Below are 13,358 nucleotides of genomic sequence, written 5' to 3'. Positions count from 1 at the left end.
ACAAGTTCCGTGGTCATAATCGCCAGAAAACCTGGTCACTAAATCGACGAAGAAAAAATCAATCCGCCAGCCCATGTATTGTCTATTGGAAGGAAAAATAATTAAGAGTGAGATTACAGTTCCTACAGCTTCCACACGATGTCGCCGGTGTTGTGATTTCGATTCAACTAAATCCTTGGTCATCTGAGTAATAGCCACATCCGGTTGTCAAGTCCACAGATGTAAACAATGGAACCGGAAAAGTTAGTTACGTTACCCAAACTCGTGCTTATTGAATACAGATCGCTCCGTGATCAATTTGATCATTTATTAACGTTTAGTAATACCTAAAGTTGGATTACAGAAGTAGTTTGAAGTGTTTTGTCAAAGTTTATAGGCAACTTTTTAAAATTTTAACAAATAACGTCGCGTTTAAAAAATGTGTTTTTACTGGATCTGACGGTGTTCATAAATTTACATTTTGGGTACACAAGGACCGATTTCATCGAAAAAAAGACCCAATTGTGATGTTTATGGGACATATAGGAGTGCCAACAAAGAATCTCGTCAAAGGTAAAGAATGTTTTATATTTTATTTCTGCGTTTTGTGTAGCGCCGGCTACGCAAATTCCTTTGTTTACGTCCCCTTCTGGTATTTTGGCGTGTTGCCTGCTATCAGATAATAGCTACTCATGCTTTCGCCGAAAAGCATTTTACAAATCTGACTCATTGGCTAGATTCACAACGAGTGTAGCTTGAATTGAGTACCCTGTATGTGAATTTTAATGAACGTTTGAGTTTTAACGAATGCCATAAGCATTTGGCGTAGTGCATTTGCATTTATTGTTGGAAGGGGGTGCGGTTGCGTCCCGGGTGGGCCAGAGAGGTTAATGAAAGAGAATCCAATTCCCTTTGGAGTTTAACTAAGTCATTGGCCCATCCCATGAGCACAGACATTGATCTGGCATATGGGATAGCCTTTTCTGCTGTTCTGAATAAAAAACCCACCTAGAGAAGCCCACTTCAGACCATGCGTCTTTTGTCTTTTGCGCCCTTCTCAGTCCCTTTGTCTATCAAGCCACCATACCGGTTTAGCCCACTAGGGCACATCCCCTATCATTTCCTTGTAACCATACCTACTGTTTGTTTGTTTGTTATGTATTTCTGTGATTATTTAGTTGGTTAGTAAATCAATGATTAAACCTTTTAGAGATAGGGGGCAGTATTTCCACTTTGGATGAATTGCGTGCCCATAGTGAACTGCATCAAAATCTGTCCTAAATTGCTAATATATGCATAGTATTATTGATATTGGATAGAAAACACTCTGAAGTTTCTAAAACCGTTTGAATTATGTCTGTGAGTATAACAGAACTCACAGGGCAGGCAATCTTCCAAACAAGTTTTGAAATCCTGAAAGACCTGAACTTTGACGTCATCGCCCCCTCCCTTCCCAACAAGTTATGGATCTGGAAACACTTCCTACGTCTTCCACTAGATGTCCTCATTCAGTAGAAAGTGTAATGGAGCATTTGCTGTGAACTTTGACCTAATGGGAAGGAAAGTAGTCGGTGTCGCAAGAGAATGCAATTTTGTTGTGACGCATCTCTCTTTGAGTGCTACGGCTGTTCCAATCAGCCCCAGATGAAAACGAAGGATCCGGTTGGAATGTTATTGGATATATATGATTATAACATCCTGAAGATTGATTCTGCATTTAGTTTGACCAGTTTCTTCGACCTGTAATATGTCTTTTGGAAGTTTTCATGTAAAGTTATCCTGGACCAGAAGTCATTTTTTGGGCATGTGAGCTGAAAGTGATAGCAAATGCTGCTACTTGGACACTAGAATTGAGCATTATGGAACAAAACAATGTATTGTTGTACTAGGACTCCTTGCACTACATTCTGATGAAAGATCATCAAAGGTAAGGGAATATTTATGTTGTAATTTTGTATTTCTGTTGACTCCAATATGGTGGAGAAATATTGTTACGTCTGAGCGCCGTCTCAGATTATTGCAATGTTAGGCTTTTTCCGCAACGTTAAAAAGAAATGTGACACAGCGGTTGCATTAAGAACCAGTGTATCTTTAGTTATATGTAGAACCGGTATCTTTAGTCAAAGTTTATGATGAGTATTTCTGTTATCTGGCGTAGCTTTCTATAATTCCTCCAGATATTTTGGAGGATTTTCTGAACATGGCGTCAATGTAAACCAAGATTTATGGATATAAAATGCATATTATCGAACAAAACATAAATGTACTGTGTAATATGTCATATGACTGTCATCTGATGAAGATTTTCAAGAGGTTAGTGATTGATTTTTTTTTATCCTGCTTTTGTCATTTTATCTTTTGCTGCAAAAAATGGCTACGTGTTTTCTTTGGTTTGGTGGTGGTCTAATGTAAATATATGTTGTGTTTTCGCCGTAAAACATTTTAAAAATCTGACATGCTGCGTAGATGAACAAGGTGTTTATCTTTCAGTTGAGGCATTGGACTTGTTAATGTGTGGAGGTTAAATATTTCGAAAGAATATTTTTGCATTCCCTGCGCCACCTTTTCAGCTGAACAGGGGAGGGGGGGTGGAGTTCCCTGGGGGGAACCCCTCGCCTCAATTGATGTATGGATGATTCATAGTGAAGGCTGGGTTCGTGCAGATAACCAACAATTTACGATGTTTGGAATTCAACTAATGTGAGGTAAAGAATAATTCATTAATTAGAAGACTAATTGATCAGATATTAAAATATCTGAAATGTTATTAGGAAAATTATATAACTTTGTAATCTGAGGATTTTCTTTGGTGCCCCGACTTCCGAGTTAATTACTTTTATATGATTAGTTTAATCACATAATAATAATTACAGAGAATTGATTTAATAAAATAACAGTATTAACTTTAATGATGCCAAAGACACGACAGTTTCATTGAGTTGTGAGATAGTACTTTTGCACATATAACACACAGTGGCTGAGGAAAGGCACTACTCCCAATATAAGTGAATCTCATATCAATGTAGTTCTCATCATATTTGCGCCTCTCAGATGGTCCAACATCCCTGTCTGTTGTTTGGTGCTTTCCCGGGTAAGGGGGCAGTAGCTCTTTGGCTGCATCAGATTCACAACTGTCAGTGTCCATGCTAGCTGGGCTAACAACAAATGCAGAATTATTGATGCCTGCATTTGATGTGCTCATGGAAGCAGAACAATTTGTGTCGTCGACAGGTGTAGTACTGCTGGTAGTAGCAATACTATCAGTAGAGCTGGTATGTGTCTATGGACGCGGCCTTACTTATTTTAACCATTCATCCATTTCCGAGCAAACGGAATGAGCAGCAGCTACGTTTGGCTACATACGGACCATTAGTGGAATTCCCACAAGAGAGTAACGGTTAAGGTGATTGGATGTTAATGATTTGACTGGGCTACCTGTATTTGACCTTGTGTTGCTATTTCGCTGAACACTAGATGGTTTCATTTTATTTTTGGCAATGAAACAAGGCTACTCAGGCAAGAGAAAAACCTCACCCAAATGTATAGCCCCGTTGGAAAATATAAATGGACTGTTTGAAAATGCTAAGAATAAAAAATATGTTTTAATGTTTTTTTAATACATTTTTTATGTGAATCACATTTTTTTTTGCGTACTCCCGACAGCATTACGTGTACCCCAGTTTGGGAATACCTGCTCTAGACTATCAGTTCTCAAAACACCTAAAATTGTGATACTCAATGTGTCGGTGTCGCAAAAATGTTCGGTAACTTGTAAATCCCAATCAGCTTTAGGTGGGTAACCACTCCAAACAGGTCTGGGAACAACTGGTCTAATTTCTTATTGTATCCTTTTCCAGCTGAAGCAACTAAGAAGATGGGCTATGCATTTGGACTGGGCCTGGAGCGCCTGGCCATGGTGCTGTACGGGATTCCCAACATCCGCTTCTTCTGGAGCCAGGATAATCGCTTCATCAAGCAGTTCTGCCTGCCCAACATCAACAATCCAGTCACCTTCCAGGTAAATCCCTAGATTATATTTGTCTTTTTGAAACACTATTACTCCGCCATTTTTGGCCTTTGAGGTTTCGACCATAGATCTGGATAGAAGTAGCACTTGTCACAAAGCCCATTTTAAAGTAGTCAATTGGGTGATACTTCAGAGGGGTCACAGAATTTCATCCAGGTCAGCAGGAGGGATCAGCCAATGAATTATACTCCTGAGCAAACATTCCAGCACTGCAAATGGCAGTAAATCACCAAACGTGGCTTTTTCAGACTACACATTCCATAAACAAAGATGCATGAACTACCAATAAACTCATACAGTTCATTCAGAAAGTATTCACAACCTTTGACTTTTTCCACATTTTGTTGTTTTACAGTCTAAATTCAAAATGTATTAATTGAGATGTTTTGTTACTGATCAACACACAATACCCCACAATGTCAAAGTGGAATTATGTTTTTTTTTATGTAACAAATTCTTTAAAAATTTAAATTCTTTGGGTAAAAAAGTATTCAGCCCCTTTGTTAAGTCTAAATAAGTTCAGGATTAAAAATGTGCTTAACAAGTCACACTGTGTGCAATAATAGTGTTTAACATGATTTTGTAATGACTACATCATCGCTGTCCCACATAAAACATGCATTCTGTTTGCGACAAGGTACTAAAGCAGGAATCATCATCTAGATTCAGTCACAGGCTGATTTGTTTTTTCTTGAGCAGACAGTCAGGGGTCAGGAACATAATTGCAAATCATTTGTAGACTGCAAATTGATTGCGAGATGCCCAATCAGATATAATATTTGACTAAATAATTTCAAACTTTGCTTATACTTGTATACAACCACAAACATTATATCTAGGTTTGCACATGATAGGGTATATTACTGGAAACCTTTGAAGTTTAACAATTCCCTTTTTATCCTGATTACAAAGTTTTATGATAATCCAATTTAACACATTACTATAACGGCTGTTTGAAGAAGAGGACCAGGGTGCAGCGTGTTCATGATTTTCAATGAAACTGAACACAAGAACAAAGAATAACAAAGCGGCACAAACAAAACAGAAAATAACTATCCACAAAACACAGGAAAAGGCTACCTAAGTATGGTTCTCAATCAGAGACAACGATAGACAGCTGCCTCTGAATGAGAACCACACCCCGCCAAACACACAGAAATAGAAAACATAGAATGCCCACCCCAAATCACGCCCTGACCAAACCAAAATAGAAACATATAAAGGATCTCTAAGGTCAGGGCTTGACAATTACTGAGTACCACTCTCCACATTTTCAAGCATCATATTATGGGTATGCTTGTAAAAGATGTGAGTTTTTCAGGATTAAAAAGAAAGGGAATGGAGCTATGGGAGGGGTTGAGTGGAAGGATGGGACTAAAAACAAACAAAAGGTAACTATAGTAAAATATACTGTGTCTGTAAAATGTATTTAGTATGTATAAGCAGGAAGAAGAAGCCTAAGTGTTGTTGTCCATTAGTTTACTCCAATTTGGGGAGGGATGGTAGGGTTAGGGAAAAATGTATTAAAGATATATGTATTTTCTATATTTACCCCCAAAATATATGGGGGATTGGAAATGATGAAGACAATTACATTGGTAGAAGCCCCAATCTATCTGCAGTAATGAAGCTGATCTACCCCCTAAAAAATCTAATAATTTTGACAATTTGAATAATTTCTGAAAGAATAATGGGCAAATGTTGCACAATCCAGGTGTGTAAAACTTTTAGAGACTTATCCACAAAGACTCACAGCTGTAATCACTGCCAATGGTGATTCTAACATGTATTGACTCAGAGGGTTGAATGCTTATCTAATCAAGATTTTAAAAAAATATATATATTTTCCATAAAAAATAAAAAGGGTCACATTTTTCTTCCACTTTGACATTACATTGAGTATTTTGTGTAGATCGTTGACAAAAAAAATGACAATTAAATCCATTTTAATCCCACTTTGTAAGACATCAAAATGTGAAAACAGTCAGGGAGTGTGAATACTTTCTGAAGGCACTGCAGAGGTAAAATAAATAAGCGATACTTTTCAAGCATAGTGTTCTGGAATTTCTTTACATTCTAGCTCCTGGATCATAAACAATAAGAATCAAACTATACAATTAGAACCCCGAAACTGAATATAAGAATTAACCTCTTGAAACTCTAGGGGCGCAATTTCATTTTTGGATGAAAAACGTTCCCGTTTTAAACAAGATATTTTGTCACAAAAAGATGCTCGACTATGCATATAATTGATAGCTTTGGAAAGAAAACACTCTGAATTTTCCAGAACTGCAAAGATATTGTCTGTGGGTGCCCTAGAACGGGAGCTACAGGCAAAACCAAGATGAAACGGCAACCAGGAAACCAGCAGGATTTTTGAGGCTCCGTTTTCCATTGTCTCCTTATATGGCTGTGAATGCGAGAGGAATGAGCCTGCCCTTTCTGTCGTTTCCCCAAGGTGTCTGCAGCATTGTGACGTATTTGTAGGCATATCATTGGAAGATTGACCATAAGAGACTACATTTTCCACGTGTCCGCCCGGTGTCCTCCGTCGAAATTGGTGCGTCTTTTTCAGCTGCTGGTATTTTTCCATGCGATTCTGAGGGGAAAGCAGGCTTCCACGAACTGCATATCAATGAAGAGATATGTGAAAAAACACCTTGAGGATTGATTCTAAGCAACGTTTTTCATGTTTCGGTCGATATTATGGAGTTAATTTGGAAAAAGTTTGACGTTTTGGTGACTGAATTTTCGGTTCGTTTCGGTAGCCAAATGTGATGTACAAAACGGAGCGATTTCTCCTACACAAAGATTCTTTCAGGAAAAACTGAACATTTGCTATGTAACTGAGTCTCCTCATTGAAATCATCCAAAGCTCTTCAAAGGTAAATGATTTTATTTATTTGGTTATCTGGTTTTTGTGAAAATGTTGCGTGCTAAATACTACTCAAAATGCTAAGCTAGCTTAGCATACTCTTACACAAATTAGTGATTTGCTATGGTTCAAAAGCATATTTTGAAAATCTGAGATGACAGTGTTGTTAAGAAAAGGCTAAGCTTGAGAGCAGGCGCATTATTTTCATTTTATTTGCGATTTTCAGAAATCGTTAACGTTGCGTTATGCTAATGAGCCTGAGGCTTTATTCATGATCCCGGATCCGGGATGGGGAGTATCAAGAGGTTTAATGAATGAAGGAAAGCATGGATGAAGAATGATTGGCCAAAATCTCTCTCGAATTGACACTAGGTAATACGCATGTCGAATCACAGAGGAGCACACGGTTTCATACTTCATACCCGAAGGTAGTGTATGGCTCGTTAGTTTTCATTCAATGGAGGTTCTTGCTCAGGCAGGCTACATTATGCTCCACTTCAGACACTATAGATAGATATTTAATATTCTCTCCTCCTCTACCTTTTGACAGTCTCTGTTTAGTTCCTGCTGCCTTACACCCTCCGTCTCTGCTTCTGCCTTTGTCTCCCTGACCCTGACCCCCACCCACTCATCAAATGTGTACACACACGTTTTACATTTTCCCTCCTGACCGCCTATAGCCTTCATAGCTCTTGTTTGAAAGCACATTAACTTTTCCATCGCCCTCTTCTTTTCTCTTTCCTGGAGGAGAGTTTCTCGTTTTACTAATGCCCTCTGTGCCGTCTGGGACCATTGGTATTCCTCGTCCCGCCCATGTTTACTGTAATGTGTTTTCGTGAGCTGTTTTTTTCCCTCGGTTGTGTGAATAACTATAAATGCCTCATGAGCTTAGCTCAACTGTTTTACCCCATCATAACCTCCCAAAAAGTTGTTTTAATCCATTGTGTGTAAACAATGTCTTTGTTAACAAACAGTATTGCCTCAATATTAGGTTAAATGTTAATTTTGACCTCAGGCCATAGCTCTATCTATACATTTAAGAGTTGTTACATTTCTCCAGCCCCATCCCTGAGCTTTAGAGTGTTTAGTTTGAGAAACAGATGCCTCACAAGTCCTCAACTGGCAGCTTCATTAAATAGTACCCGCAAAACACCAGTCTCAATGTCAACAGTGAAGAGGCGACTCCGGGATGCTGGCCTTCTAGCCAGAGTTGCAAAGAAAAAGCCATATCTCAGACTGGCCAAAAAATATATATACATATTAAGATGGGCTAAAGAACACCGCCACTGGACAGAGGAGCTGTGCCAAGAAGGCTAGCATCCCGGAGTCGCTTCTTCACTGTTAACGTTGAGACTGGTGTTTTGCGGGTACTATTTAATGAAGCTGCCAGCATATCATTCACAAGTGATAGGCTAATATTGTCACCCATCACACTATTTTATATTTAATCTTGTCTTTACATGTACTAAATAATACAGTTGAAGTCGGAAGTTTACATACACTTAGGTTGGAGTCATTAAAACTCGTTTTTCAACCACTCCACAAATTTCTTGTTAACAAACTATAGTTTTGGCAAGTCGGTTAGGACCTTGAGTATGACAAGTAATTTTTCCAACAATTGTTTACAGACATAATTTCACTTATAATTCACTGTATCACAATTCCAGTGGGTCAGAAGTTTACATACACTAAATTGACTGTGCCTTTAAACAGCTTGGAAAATTCCAGAAAATGATGTCATGGCATTAGAATCTTCTGATAGACGATTGACATCATTTGAGTCAATTGGAGGTATACCTGTGGATGTATTTCGAGGCCTACCTTCAAACTCAGTGCCTCTTTGCTTGATATCATGGGAAAATCTAAAGAAATCAGCCAAGACCTCAGAAAGAAAATTTCAGACCCCCACAAGTCTGGTTCATCCTTGGGAGCAATTTCCAAATACCTGAAGGTACCATGTTCATCTGTACAAACAATAGTACACAAGTATAAACACCATGGGACCACGCAGCTCTCATACCACTCAGGAAGGAGACGCGTTCTGTCTCCTAGAGATGAACGCACTTTGGTGTGAAAAGTGAAAATCAATCCCAGAACAACAGCAAAGGACCTCGTGAAGATGCTGGAGGAAACAGGTACAAAAGTATCCATATCCACAGTAAAACGTGTCCTATATCAACATAACCTGAAAGGCCGCTCAGCGAGGAAGAAACCATTGCTCTTTAAAAAAGCCAGACTACGGGTTGCAACTGCACATGGGGACATAGATCGTACTTTTTTTTCTTACCCCCTTTTACGTGGTATCCAATTGTTAGTAGTTACTGTCTAGTCTCATCATTACAACTCCCGTACGGGAAACATCGTACACCTAGCGACCTGGTCAGCATGCACTGCGCCCGGCCCGAGACAAGGATATCCCTACCGGCCAAACCCTCCCTTACCCAGACGACACTAGGCCAATTGTGCGTCACCCCCATGGACATCCTGGTCGTGGACGACTGCAACAGAGTCTGGAGTCTCTGGTGGCACAGCTAACACTGCATTGCAGTGCCTTAGACCACTGCGCTACCCGGGAGGCCAAAGATTGTACTTTTTTGAGAAATGTCCTCTGGTCTGATGAAACAAATATTGAAATGTTTGGCCATAATGACCATCGTTATGTTTGGTGGAAAAAGGGGGAGGCTTGCAAACCGAAGAACACCATCCCAACCGTGAAGCATGGGGTGGCAGCATCATGTTGTGGGGGTGCTTTGCTGCAGGAAGGACTGGTGCAATTCACAAAATAGATGGCATCATGAGGACGGAAAATGATGTGGATATATTGAAGCAACATCTCAAGACACCAGTCAGGAAGTTAAAGCTTGGTCGTAAATGGGTCTTCCAAATGGACAATGGCCCCAAGCATACTTCCAAAGTTGTGGCAAAATGGTTTAAGGAGAACAAAGTCAAGGTATTGGAGTGGCCATCACAAAACCCTGACCTCAATCCTATAGAAAATCTGTGGGCAGAACTGAAAAAGCATGTGCGAGCAAGGAGGCCTACAAACCTGACTCAGTTACACCAGCTCTGTGTAACTGAGTTCATCCAATTTATTGTGGGAAGCTTGTAGAAGTCTACCCGAAACATTTGACCCAAGTTAAACAATTTAAAGGCAATTTTACCAAATACTAATTGAGTGTTAGTAAACTTCTGACCCACTGGGAATGTGATGAAAGAAATGAAAGCTGAAATTATTCATGCTCTCTACTATTATTCTGACATTTCCCATTCTTAAAATAAAGTGATGATCCTAACTGACCTAAGGCAGGGAAATAAATATCAAGAATTGTGAAAAACTGAGTTTAAATGTATTTAACTAAGGGGTATGTAAACTTCCGACTTCAACTGTATGTGTGAAATTTGTTTTGATTTAGAATGGACCATTATCATGAAACAGGGGCCGCTTCATCTATGCACTTAAATCGCGAATGGAGGACACATGTCCGTGGTTCATTTTCATGCCAGCCAGGTAGGCTATACTCCTGTTTTAAAAAGAAGCAATATGCTTAACATTAGGAAAGTTGAGAAATTAATATAGTCGGCCTAGCCTATAGAAAGCTGATGGGAACCTCCTCTTTTTAATAGAGGCCATCACTATGTTTTCTCACACAATTGCATAGCCTATAGAAATGTTGTGCAACATCAGCACATGGGCTCTCATTAAGTGTTTGATTAGATTTTCGATTACATTTGCATTGATGTCAGAGTAATTAGAGGGACAATTACGGGTACCAGGCAGTTAGCAAGTTTAGTAGGCTACTACATCAGCAGCATCAGAGCATATGGAGAAGCCTCGTTACCGTGACTAAACAGTCACGTGGAATTTGACTGCCATCATGAGTCGTGACTGGCGGTAATACGGTCACAGTAACAGCCCTAGTTGTGAGTTCTAATCTGAGGTGGAGTCATATTGAAAAGTCAATACTACTAAATTATCATGTCAAATGTAATCATCATCGATGAAAGATGTTTTACACAGTTTTAGCTGAACAGCGTACCACTTACCTTAAAACCCCCATACCATTTAATTCATTTACTTATAATGGTTTGGGACACCTGGGACCATCGCATAACATCCTGACTACTGGTAAAATAAATGTCTTGAGAAGATCTTACAAATATCGTAACATGGTCCTCAATTACCTTCTGGTAAGTTACAGGGAACCTAGACAAAAGGTCCCCCAGAGAACATTCCCTTGTTACGCAACGTCCCAAGGACTAGTAAAATCAAATTCCTAAAAAGGTCCTGACCTGGTCCTCAATGACTTCCTGGTAACTTACAGGGAACTAGACAAAGGTCCCCAAGAGCGTGATAGGACGTTGTGTGATAGACCCAAGGTTCTAAGGACTAGTAAAAAGTCCTGAGAATGTCCTAAAAAGGTCCTGACAAAAACTAAATTGCGACACAAATATTGGATCGCGACTGAAACAGCCTGGTTCAAGACCAGTTGAGAACCACTGGTCTAGACCATCATGAAATGTCCCTTTTAGGTCATTGAATGTCACATGGATAACATCCTATCCGAACTAAACAGGAACCATTTCGTAACATTTCCTAATGAACATCAAAATACCTTATTATAATGATATACTGCGACCAGACCAGGACCTGTACTGAACGTCCGCTTACGGTCCCGAGAACGTCAGTGGGATAATATCTCGCCGAAACCCTTAAAGGGACATAACATTGCCTATTGTCCTTAGGACGTCACCTGTTTGCTGAGATGACTCGATGGTAGCCGTCATTGTTGAAGGATTTGGCCAGAAACTAATATCGCTTTTAATTGCTTTTTAACTACCCAGTATTGATAGATTTCTTTTGGGGGGGGAGGGGGACTTTTTGAACATGCTTACTTTGAACATAATTACACATAATTTAATTGGATTTGATTGAAGTTGGTACATGATGAGACATTCACATTGACCTTTGTCGACACCTACCTGACCGAGGTTATCCATGCGGCACTTCTTGAATATGGCAGACGCTGCACTGCACAGTGTATCATGTGGAATTTTTATTATGGCAGACGTCCACTTTTCACAAGTAATTTTAATTAGTCAAGGAAGGTTTCTGTTGTCAAAAAGCCACCACCTTTCAATATCGGTATTCTGCAGGCCTTCTATGAAACACCCACATTATGCAAGACATTTTATAACTCACAATATGGCAGGGCCGGATCATGCCCACACTATGTAAGACACTCTACCACCCACAATATGGCAGGGCCGGACTGTGGCCCTGGAGTGGGAAACAAGCAGTCGGTGAGCGATCACTCCGTCTCCCGCTCATTTTTCAGCCCATCTCCCCCTCAGCCTCCCTCCATCACTCACTCCGGGCCCACAGCGGTAAAGGAGGAAGGAGCAGGAAGGGGAAGGGTTAGGAGAAGAGAAACATCCCGCCCTCCATAATGCCTAATGACCTTGTTGGCATTATTTATAGCTCGTGCTCTCCAACTTGTACCGCGAACCGGGTTTGGATGGACTGACTTGTCACCTCTGCTGCTACCCAGGGCCTGTGCACTCTCGCTGCGCTTGGTCACGGCTTCTCTTCCTGCCTCCACCCCCTCCCCCAATCCTCTCTCTAAACGCTGGAATGGTAATGAGGTGTGACCGGGGAGGTCAGCAGAGTTTCCTTTCACTCCCTCTGTGTTTTCCACTGCCCTCTGAATACACTTCAAGACCGGTGGCAGAGGCCTGGTCCACCCTCCTGGCCCCAGAGACCAACACCGCTCTGGACTGGTTGACACTTGGGATTATTCCTCCTCTTTACAGCCAGGGGAGGTGTTTTTTAGACCCATATTTCTTATGGCTCGGTTGGACTGTGGTATTTGATGCAGCATAGTTGGTGGTTTCAGTATATGCATTTGCTGGAAGTTGCTTCAGATGAAAGCCTTTGCTAAAATACCATTATTGTACAGTACTACCAAAGACAAGGGGATCCATTTATGTCTTTAGGTTTATTCTAAATCCCAAATCAACCCCTAGGCACTCCTGATCTGAAGGGATAAGTATAAGCAATATGCTACTTGCTTCACTTTGCCCTCAGATAGGCTTGATGGAATTTTTCCATATTGCTTACCCCTATCCAATCTCTTCAGATCTACAGAAGTGCCTTCGACCGAAGTGCCTAGTGAAGAGGGGCTAGAGTTTGATTTGGGATTACGCGAGCGTGTCAAATTAGCCTCGTATTTCCCCAGTGTGAGGGGTCTGAGGAGAGACCAGGGATCCCCAAAGCCCTAATGTTGTGCAACCTCAATCGGGTATGAATCAAACACACAGGCCTGTCTGGTTTACCTCCCTGCAGTCTGTTCCAGTGTAGGCTGTGGAAAGTTCCACAGATTGGAATGTGTTTTTGTCTTCCTGTTCTATCCTCCACCTAAAATGTTGGCGTGATTTGTTTCAACCTCTACTTTCCACAACACGATTCGAAAGGGAATG

General features: G+C 40.5%; 1 pseudogene; it reads left to right on the top strand.

Moving 5' to 3' along the window:
* The window catches only part of LOC135516974 (phenylalanine--tRNA ligase, mitochondrial-like), a 131,172-nt pseudogene that overhangs the window by 45,364 nt on the left and 72,450 nt on the right, over positions 1-13,358 (top strand).

The sequence above is a fragment of the Oncorhynchus masou genome, chromosome 28 (assembly GCF_036934945.1).
Source record: "Oncorhynchus masou masou isolate Uvic2021 chromosome 28, UVic_Omas_1.1, whole genome shotgun sequence".
Taxonomy (NCBI): Eukaryota; Metazoa; Chordata; class Actinopteri; order Salmoniformes; family Salmonidae; genus Oncorhynchus; species Oncorhynchus masou.
Note: the sequence above shows the minus strand (reverse complement) of the source record. Positions and strands in the feature narration are given on the sequence as shown.